The sequence below is a fragment of the Saimiri boliviensis genome, chromosome 15, assembly GCF_048565385.1.
Source record: "Saimiri boliviensis isolate mSaiBol1 chromosome 15, mSaiBol1.pri, whole genome shotgun sequence".
NCBI lineage: Eukaryota > Metazoa > Chordata > Mammalia > Primates > Cebidae > Saimiri > Saimiri boliviensis.
In genome coordinates, this window is record NC_133463.1 from 58759535 (window position 1) to 58774625 (window position 15091).

Consider the following 15091-nt stretch of genomic DNA (forward strand, 5'->3'; position numbering starts at 1 on the left):
CTAAAGTACAATTTTAAAAAAAATCTAACACATAATACCAAAAAAAAAGAATTACTCAGGAATGAGAACCATGTCTTAGCTGAAGATTGTCCATTACAGATTACCCTCAATGACAAAAACTGTTAGCGATCTAAATATTCAATGAAAGACAATTAAGTAACTATGTGATAGTTGCCCAGTGGAACATTTTTCAATCGTGAAAATAATGTAAAATAATATTTTAAAACATGGGAAGCCTCAAGATATACATTTAAGTTGGAAAAATCAAGTTACATATGATTCTCTGCTAGAAAAAACAACATATAAATATTGAGAAAAGTTCTGAAATATATCTATTTCTGGAGATCTATATCTCCAGTTTAGATCTCTTTAATAAACCCCAGATCCGTGTTTTCCGTTTCCTGGTAGACATTTCTGCTATGAAATCTCACAGTACTCAAAATTCACATGTCTAAAACTGAGCATATCTTATAACTCTTCAAACCTGTTCCTTCTGTAGAGTTCTCTATCTCAGGTAACGGTATTCAAGCCAGACATCTGGGTATCCTTGAATCTTCAATCTGCCTCCCACGTTCATGTTCAGCAAATTTATTCAGCACTTGCTCTATGCCAGAAACTAAACAGACCCTTTCCCATTCCATATGGAAAAATAAAAAATAAAAATAAACATGGTACCTGAATTCATGAAACTTATTGTCTAGTGGGGAAAGCAGACACTAATTATATCATTGCAAATAAAATTGTTACATGTTTTGATTCTTCTATGAAGGAATAAAATAGGTACTCAGAGAGTCAGGATGGGAGCCATTTTAAATAGTTGGTCAGGAAAGTCCTCTCTGAGAAGATGACATTAAGCTGAGAGCTGTTTTCAGCCACATGAAAGGCAGTGTGGCATGGAGGAGAGAATTATTGATAAAGAGAAACAAGAAGACTCCAGAAAGAAATGCAGAATTAAATTTATTTTACCTTCTAAAAATTTCTTGAATATGTCTTTTTTTTCTCTCCATCATTGCAGACTTGACTCTTTTCTAGACTAAAATTATCTCTTGCCTGAATTATTCAAACATCTTTAAAGTGGTATTTCTACTTCTGGATTTGTCTCCATCCCATCCATCCATCACATTGTAGCCAAACTGATTCTTCTGAAGCAAATTGGATCATGTCACGCCAGTGCTTAACACCTTTTAAGAGCACACCATCACTCTGGGAACTAAGCCCCAACTCTCCTCTGTGGTTTATAAGGCTCTGCAAGATCTCACTCCATGATACTCACTCAACCCTTTTCCACTAACTGCCCTCCATTCTGTAATTCAGACATACTGAACATCTTTTCTTTCTTCACACAGACTATGTTCTTACACCTTAGAGCCTTGCCAAAGCTGTACCCTCTACCTGAAACACTTATCTACTTCACTCTTATCTGATTAAATCTTTTTCCTCCTTCGGGCCTCAGCTAAGATATTATTTCATTGGGGTAGCCTTCCTTGATTACCCAAGTTTGATGCCCTGATCTTGCAGCATAGTCTCTTCCCTTCTCTTCCAGTAGTACCCTGTATTATAATCTCCCATTTACAGTCTAGGTCTTTGTACTGTAAAATTCACAATTGAGGGCCTTTTCTTTACTTTTTCCTGCCTTATCTTGAAAACCCAGGCTAGGTCTTGATATACAGTAAGTGCTCAGTAAAGCACACATTGACTCAATGAATAAATGAAAAATAAATAACTAAATGAATAAACGAAAAATGTTTATTATTAGGTGATGCAAATTGTGGATGGACTGGGCATCGTGACTCATGCCTGTAATCCCTGCACTTTGGGAGGCAAAGGTGGGCTAATGGTTTAAGTCCAGAATTTCAAGACCAGTCTGCAAAATGGCAAGACCCCATCTCTAAAAAAATTTTAAAAAAAAAAGGTCATTTGTGTTTAGTGGCGTGCACTTATGGTTCTAACTACTCTGGAGGCTGCGATGGGAGAATCACTTGAGCCTGGGACGTTGAGGCTGCAGTGAGCTGTGATTAAGTCACTGCACTACAGCCTGGGTGACAAAGCAAGACCCTGCCTCAAAACAGAAAAGTATGGATGGTTTTGTTTCTTTTTGAAATTCTTCATTTTGTAAATATTTTACAGATAATTTAAGTAGTACTGTTCTACTGAGGAAAGAACACAGGCTTCAGATGGCTTATCAAGTATTGATATGGACATAGTTATAACTAGACTTCCCTGATTATCCCAGGATATTAGGCTGAACTGAATCTAGGAACAGGCTCAAAATTCAAGGTCCTGAGAGTGAGCAGGATCTGGCACAGGGCTGCAGCATCACCTGTTTCAAAGCTGAGATAAGTAAGGCTAGAATGGGAGAGCCCAAGGGAGAGGAAGCCTGTAGGGAGAGACCTAATGCAAAGCCAGGGCAGCCCATCCAATAAGCCTCCTTCCACAGAGATTGGGAAATAGACTGTACCCCTTGGTCAGACAACTGGATAAATTCCCAGAAATCCATAGAAAGGAATTTGACATGAAGAGGTAAGTAGGTGAACAAACCTGGAAAATGTTTCTGAAGCAGGAAAAAGATCACATCAATTCCCTCTTTTATGGGGAATGTACATCCTCAGCATGGGTGGAGAGGAAGCATTTAATGCTACTGACAGCAGAATAATTTTGTGGTTCAAAGACCACAAGAACGGGTGTCATGAGACCAGTATTTAGGCTACTAGCTTTTTGTGTGGCTCTAAGAGAGAAACCTACCTCTGTGCCTTGCTTTCCACCTTTGTAAAACTAATGGATTACACTAGCTGATTTCTTAGGTGGTGGTGTTTTTGTTGTTTTTGTTTTTCAATTAAAACATTCTGTGTTCTCTCAATTCTGGGCTGAATATCCAAGGTGTTCAACAAAATGCATTTGTTTTAAAGAGATATAGGAGGGAAATGAATCACCTGTACTTATTTGTGAAGCACAAAGTGAATTTTCTGACTTTCAGATAACACCTTGACACATGCTTGATAGTTTCTGAGTAAACTTGCTTTATATGTGATGAAATACACTAAATTTAAATTGACTCTAGTTAAAACCCGTAAGAATCTGACACATTTCCACCCATAGAAAATATTAGAAAGATTTCATTTACTGCTAATGCTTGGTGCTAGAAATACTTGAAAGTCAAACACAAGTCATTTATTTTATGACTCATTTCTAACAACTTGGGAAAAAAATACATTTAGTAACTGCATCAGTGCTATGAAAGGAGGCAAAATAATGTAGAAAATATTGAAATCTTCTCTAAAACTTAGAGAAAACCACATCTGAAAGAATATTTTGGGCATAGTCTGCACTGGCTCTTTACTCTCAAAGGCACCTTATCCCTGAAACAATCCCATTATGAGGTCTCTCCCTCTGGCTGGAGGCAGAGGAAAGAGATGAGGGTTTTTGTTCCAAGTTAAGACCATCTTGCTGCAAGCCTTGTTCTGATCTTAGTGACCTAGAGATGCCCACTCCAACACCTGTGTAGTAGTCCGTTCTCATGTGTCTATAAAGAACCACCCAAGACTGGGCAATTTATAAAGAAAAGAGGTTTAGGTGACTCAGTTTTGCTTGGCTTGGGAGGACTCAGGAAACAAAATCATGGCAGAAGGTAACTGTTCACAGGGCAGCCAAAGAGAGAATGAGAGCCGAGTGAAGGGGAACACCCCTTATAAAACCTTGAGATCTCATGAGAACTCACTCACTATCATGAGAATGGCATGAGGGAAACCTGCCCTATGATTCAATTATCTCCACCTGGTTCTGCCCTTGACAGGTGGAGATCATTACAATTCAACGTGAGAAGAAATCTTTACCCTAATGAGAAGAAATAATGTGATTGGCCAGGTGGTTACCATCTATGAAGTATAAGAGACACCTGACCTATCCTACTTTCTAACTGGAGTATAAGAGACACCTGACCTATACTACCTTCAGACATTATAAAGATACTTTCAGATCATGTACCAAACTCTGGTGAAAATATCTAGGGCCTGAGTAACAAGATTGATTTTATTTGACCCAGAGGACACTGTCATATCATGTGAATGAGAACATAATTTAGTACCTCTTATAGAGAATAGGGCAACATAAATGAGCAAGTACTTTGAAGCTTTATGAACTTTCTGAGTGATTAGATTGCAGATAAATAGGAAGTCAAGTGAACAAAGGTACCATGAAACCACTAATGATCTCTTTCCATGTTTATCTATATGATATAAGAGCCACTTCTTTCCTCCTCAGGGGATTTGAAAATCTTCCATGCTGACTCATGCTGATATATTTAGAGACTTTCTGAAACATTAGGTCAATTGTATCTGTTCTGCAAAGAGATTTCACTGAGAAGAAATTGTGAAATTATGCCCTTATATTTTAGGGTGTGATTTAGTTTACAGAAAATTATTTAAAAATGACATACTCCCATTAAATCTGAACTATAAGCAAAAAACATACATTTCACTTTTTGCCACTGAAATATGGAAGCCTTTTAACCAGAAGCATATCCAAGGCTTTCTAAATTCACTCTGTGAAAAATGAAATGCCAACTCCACAAAGTTGAGCCTGGCCTTCTGCTCAAACCAGCCATTCCAACGATAAAGCCATCATGTGGGTTGAGGGTGAAGTGTTAGAGAAATTGTGAGAGCTTTTTAAATCATCTGCATATAATCTTCTATTTATATTCATTGTGATTCCTGATTACTTTTTGGTCTTGTATTATGTTTTCTACTTACACTTTTCCACTTCTTTTTTTTTTTTTTTTTTCCCTTTCTACTTTCTAATTGGATTTGTCAAGTTTTGTTTTTTCCTTCTCTTTGCCTTAAATTCATTTGGGATATTACCCATGTTATTTCTATTATTTTAGTCCATTTCATGTTGCTATAATAGAATTTCTGAAAATAAGTAATTTATAAAGAACAGAAATTTATTTCTTACAGTTCTGGAGGCTGGGAAGTCCAAGGATTAAGGTGCCAGCAGGTTCTGTCTGGTGAGGGCCTTTTGCTGCGGTTTTCTCAGATGGCAGAAGAAAGAAAGGCAAGCTAGCCAAAGGCTGCTGCCTGAAGCTTCTTTTAAAAGGGCCTTAACCCATTAATGGAGGAGGAATTCTCCCAGCCTAATCATCTCTTAAAGGCCTCGCGTCTTAATACTGTCACATTGACAACACCTGAATTTTGGAGGGGAGTAATTCAAACCATAAAAACTATTAACATATCTTAATTTTGTCTATAATTCTGCTTTCCTTCTTTATAAAAAGGATCTTAAATTCTACAAATATGACCACCCCTCTCTGTCTTAAAAATATTACTATTTTCTTTAGTTGTACTTTACTTTGGGCTCTGTACTTCTATATTTGAGTCCTTGTGGATGAACTGTAACCTAGCTTAATAGTCAAGCAAAATTGAAAACCTAACTTAGTAGTATGCAGCTGTAACAATAGCTGAGTGTTGGTCAATCTCAGCAGCTATATTTCAACCACTGTCGACTGCTGAGTGTTCAAACCGTGTTGAAATAAGGCAAACACTGAGCAGTAACCAATCTCACTGTTTCCCTACCTCATTTCTGATTCCTCTACATCACTTTACCTTTTTTGTCTATAAATTTGTTCTGACCACGAGGCACACCTGGGGTTTCCGTGAATCTGCTGTGATTCTGGGAGCTGCCTGTCCATTGCTCAAGTAAACTCCTTTCAGTTTAATTGGGCTGAATTTTTTATCATCCATAATACTATTTTTATGTTGTTCAGATCTGTTAATATCTTTATCAGTTCCTTTACTTATCATTGCTTCTTACAGTCAGCCCCTTACTTCTAGCTTAATTCCTTCTTGCCGAAATACATATTCTTTAGTTCTTTCAGTAAGTGTAAGCAAGTAGTAAAAGCTCTCACAGTATGTGAGAAACCATCTCTAGTTTACATTCGCTTTTGAATCATACTTGCCATAGAATTCAACATTGATCAGTATTTTGATTCAGTAGTTTCAGAAGGTTTCTATTTTCTTCACGCATCTACGTTGCTGACAGGAAGTCTGCTGTGAGGTCTTATTATCATTCTTTAAATATTGTTTTCCTCTAGTTCCTTAGATTATATTGTTTTTGTGTACACTATATGCAGCTTTGTTTTTATACCTAGGGAGACAGGAGGAGTGTCTGAATAAAATATAATGTTTGGGATTAATTTTATTTTATTCACAAAGAAATTCATTTTTTTTTTTTTTTTCAATGATTTCACTAGGCCTGCATTTGGCCTCTTCCATTCAATGCTTTGTAGTGGGTAGGGTCCATACCTCAGCTGGGGTAATCATTTAAAATGTAAATCTGATTATTTCACATTTCTGCTTAAAATGCTAGACATTTTCTTGTATTCCTACAATAAAAATAAAAACCACAAACATGAGCTAAATGCCCTATGTAAGCCCTCCGAAATCACCTTGGGCCTTTTTACCCCTTTGCTTTTTTTTTTTTTTTTTTTTTTTTGCTTTTTTATTTATTGCATTTTAGGTTTTGGGGTACATGTGAAGAACATGCAAGATTGTTGCATAGGTACACACATGGCAGTGTGGTTTGCTGCCTTCTGTCCCCTTGCCTGTATCTGTCCTTTCTCCCCATGCTATCTCTTCCCACCTCCCCACCCCCCATCCCTCCCCCATTTCCCCCCAACGGACCCCAGTGTGTAGTGCTCCCCACCCCTTTGCTTTTTGACATACAGCCACATAGACCTCCTCTTAGTTATTTCCCACTTTTTCCCAGTTAATCCCTAGTCACATTTGAGATTTTATTTCAATGTTATGCCTAAAATGAAGTCTTCTCTGATCCCTTAGAATACATTGGATCTCTCTAAGATTTGCCCTCACAACTGCCTGCATTTTATTTCAAAAAGTGATAGAACTAGATAAATATATGACTATGTGATTGTCTATCTTGTTTCTTTGAGGGCAGAAACTACTTCCTATTTCACCCAACCTTGCAATCTGAGCACCCAGCATAATTCTTGGCAGTTAGCAGTTATTTTAAAAGGTTAAATATAAAGCAATACTTTTAAAAACTGTCAGTTCATTCTTCTTTATTTCTCTTACATGCATGGAAAATATTGCTTATGAACATAAGAATATTGTTTGCTAAAACTTAGAAGTCTTGATATATTACTTTCACTGGCCTTTAAGCCCTGCTACATTTTCAAGTTGCATTACATGGAACTATGCTTTTATGTAGTTAATCATCACTTGTCAACCTAAAAATGGTGAAGGCCAACACCACGATATTTTGCCTTGAAAAATGCTTCCCAAAGGAGATCACTGATGCCTTTTCCTTATAAATATGATTCCTTGGTGTTTGAAAAATAAAATCATATGTGTCCATGTGTTCTCATTGTTCAACATCCACTTATGAGTGAGAATATTCTGTGTTTGTTTTTCTATTCTTGTGTCAGTTTGCTGAGAATGAAAGAACTTAAACAAATATAGAAGAAAAAAACAAACAACCCCATCAAAAAGTGGGCAAAAGATATGAACAGACACTTTCAAAAGAAGACATTTGTGAGGCCAACAAACATATGAAAAAATGCTCATCATCACTAGTCATTAGAGAAACGCAAATCAAAAACACGTTGAGATACTATCTCACACCAGTTAGAATGGCAATCAAAATATCTGGAGACAACAGATGCTGGAGAGGATGTGGTGAAGTAGGAACACTTATATTGTTGGTGAGAGTGCAAATTAGTTCAACCATTGTGGAAGACAGTGTGGCAATTCCTTAAGAATCTAGAAATAGAAATATCATTTGACCCAGCAATCCCATTACTGGATATAAACCCAAAGGATTATAAATTGATCTATTATAAAGACACATGCACATGTATGTTCATTGCAGTACTGTTTACAATAGCAAAGACTTGGAACCAACCCAAATGCTCATCAAAGGTAGACTGGATAAAGAAAATGTGGCACATATACACCATGGAATACTATGTAGTCATAAAAAGAATGAGTTCATGTCCTTTGCAGGGACATGGATGAATCTGGAAGTCATCACTTCTCTTTTACACATTGACAAAGCAGCCAGGCAGCCCTGTCCATTAGATTTTCCTAGTGTGACTCATAACCCTGTCCACTGTGATTTCTGCATTACATGGGACACATGCTGAGCTTCACAAAACCCCTTTTTTCCATTTCAAACAAGATCCTTCAGCACTCTTTCTTCAGACTCAGTATGTAGATTTCTCTAAAGAAGCCTTCTCATTCTAATTTCTAACTCTTAATATTTTTATACCATTGATGTGAGTGAAGGGATAAGAGTCACTTAACTTGGCATTAGGTTTCTCCATATCTTATTTATACACTTTGCATAGGGTCCAGCACCTCCTCTGAAATGCGGTACCTTTAGTCTCATGGTATCTCAGCAACATTTTTATTTCAAACTAAATAAGTATTAGTTGTTATATTGTTCAAATAAAAAGGGCATCAGTGTTAGCACTGATGGTAGTAGCCAAATAAAATTTTACTTTTATATGTCACATCTTTTTTATAGAATAATTAATTCATATATTATGTTTAAAATGATAAAACGTTTCTTCAAAGTAATCTTTTTCTACATAGATAAGTTTTTTCCAGTATTATTTATTAAGTAGGCCTTCATTTTCTCAGGGTTTGCAATGTTACCTCTGCATATATCAAAATTCCATAGATGTTGGTCTGTTTCTAAACTCTCTTCTATTTTTTGTCAATTTTCTTGTTTCTCTGCCAATGTTGCACTGTCCCAGTTGTTATTGCTTTACATAAACGTGATGTCTCATAGAGAAAATCCTTCCACTATAGCCCTTTTCTGCAAGAAGTGTTTTTTTCTTGGACTTTTGTCCTTCCTAAATGTTTTTACATCAGCATCTCACAATAACAATCAGTGATTTGAAGACCATCCCTTGTCCCCAGCCCTCAACTCCAGGAGATAAAGAAGAAAAAGGTTTTTGATAATAAAACAGAGGGTCCAACTTGTTTCTCTCTCTTTATATGACTGTATCCCCCTTTTTCCCCAGATAATTGATGGTGATGTTAGCCAATCACAAACTTTCTCATGGGAGATTTCCCTCCAGTCTCTGGTAGGGATTACTAGAAAGCAGCATTGCGTATAAGAATGACTCATGACTTCATTCACAATAGAGGTAAAGGCCAGAGAATGTCCCAGTTTGGTTTTATTACCCTTGTTACATTACATATGAATTACCATGTGGAAATAGAGTGTCCCATGTCTTTCTATATCATACATTTTCAATGATAGTCTAGCAAGCTCATATCTTCACAAATGAACAAAAAAATTGTAACATAGCAAATGGCCACCAAAGCCCCTAATTTATTTTTAAAAGATCTGCCAATAGCTTCTGGTATACTCTGTTGCTTATTCATTTAAAATCATGGTCATATTTCCAGGTCAACACATAAAAAAAGATTCAGTTCATATAATTATGTGATATTCACGACTAGGGATATAGCAATGAACAAAATAGAAGAGTCCTCTGAAAACAATTTTAATTACCCTCTTCTGTGAGATGTGTTACCAGAGTCTCCCCTACTCCTCCCAGGTAAAATTGATTGCTATATATATATATATATATATATTTTTTTAACCATGCAACAATGTTTTTTATTATGTACCCAGTTTTAAAATTATTTATTGAATCTCTGCATACACAGGCAAAACTAAGTGTGCTACTTAACATACTGGAACTTGCCTAACTTAATCATTGCCTAGAGAAGGGAAAATAATCCCCCAACATGCTTAACCAGGAAGCCAATGCATCTGCCTACCACCAAGAACATGGAGATGAACGTGAAAGACAGACTATCCACCATCTGAGCCTTTATTCATCACTATTCGATAACCCTTATTCAGGCCCAGATCAGCCCAAATAATTTCTTGTCAACAATTATTAAGTGTCCAAGAAGACTTTCATCATGATCTTCTGCTGCAGAAATCTGGGATATATGTTTCTTTGGTATCACCAGAAAACGTGTTGGCACTTGAGGGGAAATGTCGTGGAAAGCAAGGCACCGGTCTTCCTGAAAAATGATTTTGGCTGGGATTTCCTTGTGGATGATCTTCCTGAAGATCGTGTCGCCACCGGGCTCAACGACCTAAGCCTTGGAGATCTCATCTGCCATCTTGGCCTCTCTCCTGCGTGGCGGCCAGGGGAGAGCTCCGAAGGAGGGAGGAACCGGCTTCTTCTTCTTCTTCTTTTTTTTTTTTTTTTTTTTTTTTTTTTGAGACAGAGTCTTGCTCTGTGCGCAGGCTGGAGTGCAGTTACCCGATCTCAGCTCACTGCAACCTCCACCTCCCGGGTTGAAGCGATTCTCCTGCCTCAGCCTCCCGAGTAGCTGGGACTACAGGCACCATGCCCAGCTAATTGTTGTAGTTTTAGTAGGGACAGGGTTTCACTCTGTTAACAGGTTGGTCTTGAACTCCTGACATCAGGCAATCTGCCCGCCTCGGCCTCCCAAAGTGCTGGGATTACAGGTGTGAGCCACCATGCCCAGCTGCCATATTCTTTTTGACATCACTTTTTTTCTCCAAATTTAGCTTCATTTTGGTACATTTGTCTTAACATTAATTAGTTATTGCCATACTTTGATGCTCACTTCATGAATTAACTCTCTGAGACCTCCTCTTTTCTTTTTCTTCCACTGAGCCTTAAACATTAATTTCTTCATTGTACCATAATTTTTTTCCAAGTTTCTTTCTATAGCTAATTGTGTTTAAAGGGTTCTCTCTTGAGGGTCCTTCCTCAGGAGAGTGTAAACCTTGTCATTCTTCTTTCTACTCTCAATTTCTTATCTAGTGCAAAGAACATCAGAATCTACAAATAAAGGTTATATATATTTTCTAAAGTTTTCACAAATCATCTCCAATAAGAGGACTTAACCATATCTACAATATTTTGAAGTCATATTTAAGTATTTCTGTCTAAATATCATTTTTATCTCCAAAAATCCAGTATCTTGAAAACTGAATGCATCATCTTTTCTCACCTTTATTCTTTTCCCTTGACAAATCCCTTTATTGAATTCTTATAATATTTAACCATCATTGTTTTGAGTTAGTCCAATTCATTGACTCTGTTTTCTCTTATTTTATATCCTGTCAGTTATCAAGATCTGTTGAAAACTTTTTATCCTCATATTTTCTACAATCATCCCTTTCTTTTTTCTCTGAAATGAACAAACAAATCATAGTCATGCATGTTCTCAAGCCTGGCCTATTGCTATAATTGCCTAACATGGTGACTTAGAGACACTCAAAAGATGATTATTAGTGGGGTAACCAGATGTCCACAGTAAACTGTGTGGTCCCCATACCTTTGGAAATAATAGGAAGTTGCCACAAAGGTGGACATGAAGAGATCCATAGTCCTCATGTGTCAGCTGTGGCCTGTGTCCAGAGCTGAAGAATCAAAACAAGGTAGATTCCCTGGTGATGTTTTTTGCCACTAAGTTGGTCTTAGAGGAAATTATATAAGTTCATTGGAAGGGCCATTATTAGCAAATCTGGATATTGTGGTAGTCCTTTTGACCTCATTTATTTGTTTTGCCTTTTTAGGAGCTTCCCTCACCCTTTTGACATCTGCAGAGTCTTCCTTCTTTTTACGTGCTCCCCTTAAGTTCTCACTATCCTGGGGTATGGTTTAAAGCATAGAACTTCCCACTTTTCCACTGAGTTCCATCTTTTTTAGTCTGCAATCTTCATATGAGACAATAGCTAGTCAGATATATTCTATAAATATTTAATGAGCACCTGCTATTATCAGGATTAATTTTAGGCACTAAAAATAGAAAGTAGCCTTTGCAAAGATGAAGCTAACTACTCTCCCACACCCCCTCAATACTTCAAATTCTTAGAAAGGCAGTATATCATAGTTAAGAGCATAATTGGAAGGCAGATTGTCTGGGTTTAGATCTTAGCTGTACCCCTCTCAGCATTGGAAATAGTGCAGTTACTCAAATGCTCTGTGTTTAGTTACATCATCTATAATAATTAATAATAGTGTTTATCTCACTCAAAAAGTATAGTGTAAGCATTGCATCAGAAAATATCTCAAACTCCTTAAATAATTCTGGTTGATTAAGCATTCAATAAATATTGACTATTCAAAGTATGCCCTAACTATTCTGGGCATTTCAGGTCTTGAGATCTGAATACCATGTGAAGATATGGTAGTCACAGCAATGTGTGCTGTGACAGTTAGAACCATTTCTCTGTGTATCAAGTAAGCTTGATGAATATGGATTGTTGGATTGATCAGTTAATGGCTTGGGGATTTTGGGAGGGTTTTAGTCATTAATTGATACAGAGGTTGAGCACAACTGACCTTTGGTGTCAGACAAAACTGGGTTCAAATTTTTCTTTGCCGCATATGAGCCATATGATCTTGCAAGAAATTGTGTTGATTCTCCTGACCATTTGTCCATTTAAGTGATGTTTGCTTACTCCCTGCCAGACACTATTTTAGTCCCTGGGGATACAGCAGTGAACCAAATAGATGTGATCCTGGTACTGTGTTGCCTACAGTTTAGTGAGGTAAGGGGGAGAAAACATGTAAACAAATACATGAAAAAATAGTTCTAGTCACCTCCTATGGTAACAGTGAGGAGTTGGAAATCTCCAGGAATGTTGTTTACAGGATAAAAGGAATTCATAGATTAATGTAAGAACCAATTACACAAATAGATATTTGTCATTTTATATGGAAAAACAATAATAATAGAAGCATGACTATGGGGACTGAAAGAAAGTGTGATCTAGAGAGTGGTGGATTCTGGGGCCACAGGCAGGAGTTGTAGAATGGTGATTGGCTCCAGGGAAGAACAGCAGTAAGCTTCTTGAGACCAGTTTTGCTGTCTAAGGCCATTCTTTCTTTCCTCTTGGTTTAACACTGCTGCCTGAGTAGTTTTCCATGTGAGTTTGTTTCTCCATATTAAACCTCTCCTAAAATATTTCATTTACCTTTTCCTAGCTCACTCTTTCTCAAATGTCCAAGGCAACAATTTTTGTAGATGCATGCTCTTTTCTTTTTCTGTGTTTCCTTTTCCTTTTTTTTTCATTTCTATCTTTTAGAGACAGGGTCTTAATCACCCAGGCTGGAAAGCATTGACACAATCATAGCTCACTGCAGCCTCAAACTCCTAGGCTCAAGCAATTTTCCCACTTAGCATCCTGAGAAGCTGGAACTACAAGTGCCTGCCACCATGCCAGACTATTTTTGAAAAATCTTTCATAGAGACAGGATTTCACTATGTTGCCCAAGCTGGTCTTGAATTTCTGGGTTCAAGTGACCCTCTTGCCTTGGCCTCCCAAAGTTCTGAGATTACAGTCTAGATGCTCTTTTCAATATTTCAGAAATGGCTGAATTTGAGAGCCCACGCCAAAGGAGTTAAGAAGTGTTAATCTGCAACAAGATTTCCTTTTAGTTCTGTCCTGTCACCAGGATAAACTTTTCTGAGGGATGCTGCCTTTTCTTTACATCTTTGTATCTCGCATTTTCTGTTATCGAGTTCACCTTCGGGAAATTACACCTGTTGAGAAATTACAGCAATTCCCGACCTAACACTTATGGCAAGAGTCCAATGTCCTAGCAATTGACCGATCGCTCTGACCTCTAAGCTGGACAGTGCAGAGCCACCTCAAAGAGTTCTTATGGGAACCCCTGGTGGATATAAACAAAATGAGATCATTGAAATGAGTGGAATACAAACACCAAAACCCATATCTGCACTTTAAAAACATGCACTATCAATTGTGCAAAGCCTCCAGATCCACATAAAAATCTGAATCTGAAGTGATTTACAGGAAAGGCCTAGAAAATCTAAGTGGACAAAAACCTGTAAGGCTCTTCTTTCTTCTTTAGGATAGAGGGAAGCATAAGAATCTATTTCATGTAGAATTGTAACAATTCGTTATTTGGTAACTAATAAATGGTAAAACAAGCAGGATTTCTTCCAGATATAGATACCAAGAGCATTCTCTCATTTTGACCGTCTCGTGTTGATTTCAATGCCTGCATGAATCTGTGGTCAGTTTCTCAACTTTTAACTCCTCCCACAACATCAGGTGTCAAATGAAACACTGCAGTCAAAGAGTGAGACAAAATTTAGATTGGAATATCTTCAGCTTGCTGAAAATATTGGTAGTCTGTATGATTGCTTGCATTTTCCTTCAACATTTCATATCATTATGCAAAGTGCTGCTTTAAAGTTCAAATTTTTTTTGGCGCATGGGCTGGAAAAGTGATGTAAACCAATTCCCATTTAGTTGAGTTTCTTGATTGTGTGCTCATGACACGGGTGAGAAAAAACAGGTAGACTGAAAGGAATAGGTTTGTCTTCTCTCTGCCTTCCCCTCCCCTGAGGGAGTCTTACTATTGGCTAATGATTCCCAAATCTATGTCGTCTGTGTCACTGACAGCTCTCTCTCTTGAGCTCCAGGCCACACCTGTAGCTGCCACCAGAAGTCCCTAAAACTTATCACATTCAGAGATTAAATACATTATTTTTCTTACCAAACCCTGCCCACCCCTCTTCGTGTCTTAGATTAATGTGATACTATTCAGACAGTTATACTATTCTGAAATCTCTTATTGCTTTCCAGAAATTCTTGAATATGTAGCAATGTCTGTATTCTAGCACTCGTGTAAATAGACAATTGTGGAGGAGTGAAAGTGCATGCAGTAGAGAAGACCTAAATATCTAACTTTAGAAAAAGTCTTCTGATTTGGGTAGCATCGTCACAGTTCTCTGCAGGGTTTTGATAGGTTGCTAAAGAGTGTAAATAATTAAGTACAATTACCACCACTTGAAAAATCAATCTCAAGCATGTTGTCTACTTTTATGAGCTCAGAAATGCATTTTTTAACAATTAACAATTTTAACAATTAAATCCATATTTATGTGAATTTCACCAGCTTTCCCCTTAATGATCTTTTTCTGTTCCAGGAGCCAATCCAGGTACCACATGGCATTTACTTGTCATGTCATGTCACATCTTCTGTTCCATGACAGTTTCTCAGCCTTTTCTTATCCTTAATGACCTTAGTAGTTTGAAA

The 15091-nt window shown here is 37.3% G+C and overlaps 1 long non-coding RNA gene and 1 pseudogene across 1 annotated transcript in view; both read right to left on the reverse strand.

Moving 5' to 3' along the window:
* LOC141581480 (uncharacterized) overlaps window positions 1–15091 on the reverse strand; it is a 239668-nt gene that overhangs the window by 49634 nt on the left and 174943 nt on the right. The gene's annotated exons all lie outside the window — the stretch shown is intronic.
* Window positions 7940–10160, reverse strand: LOC101037855 (adenosine 5'-monophosphoramidase HINT1 pseudogene; annotated as a pseudogene).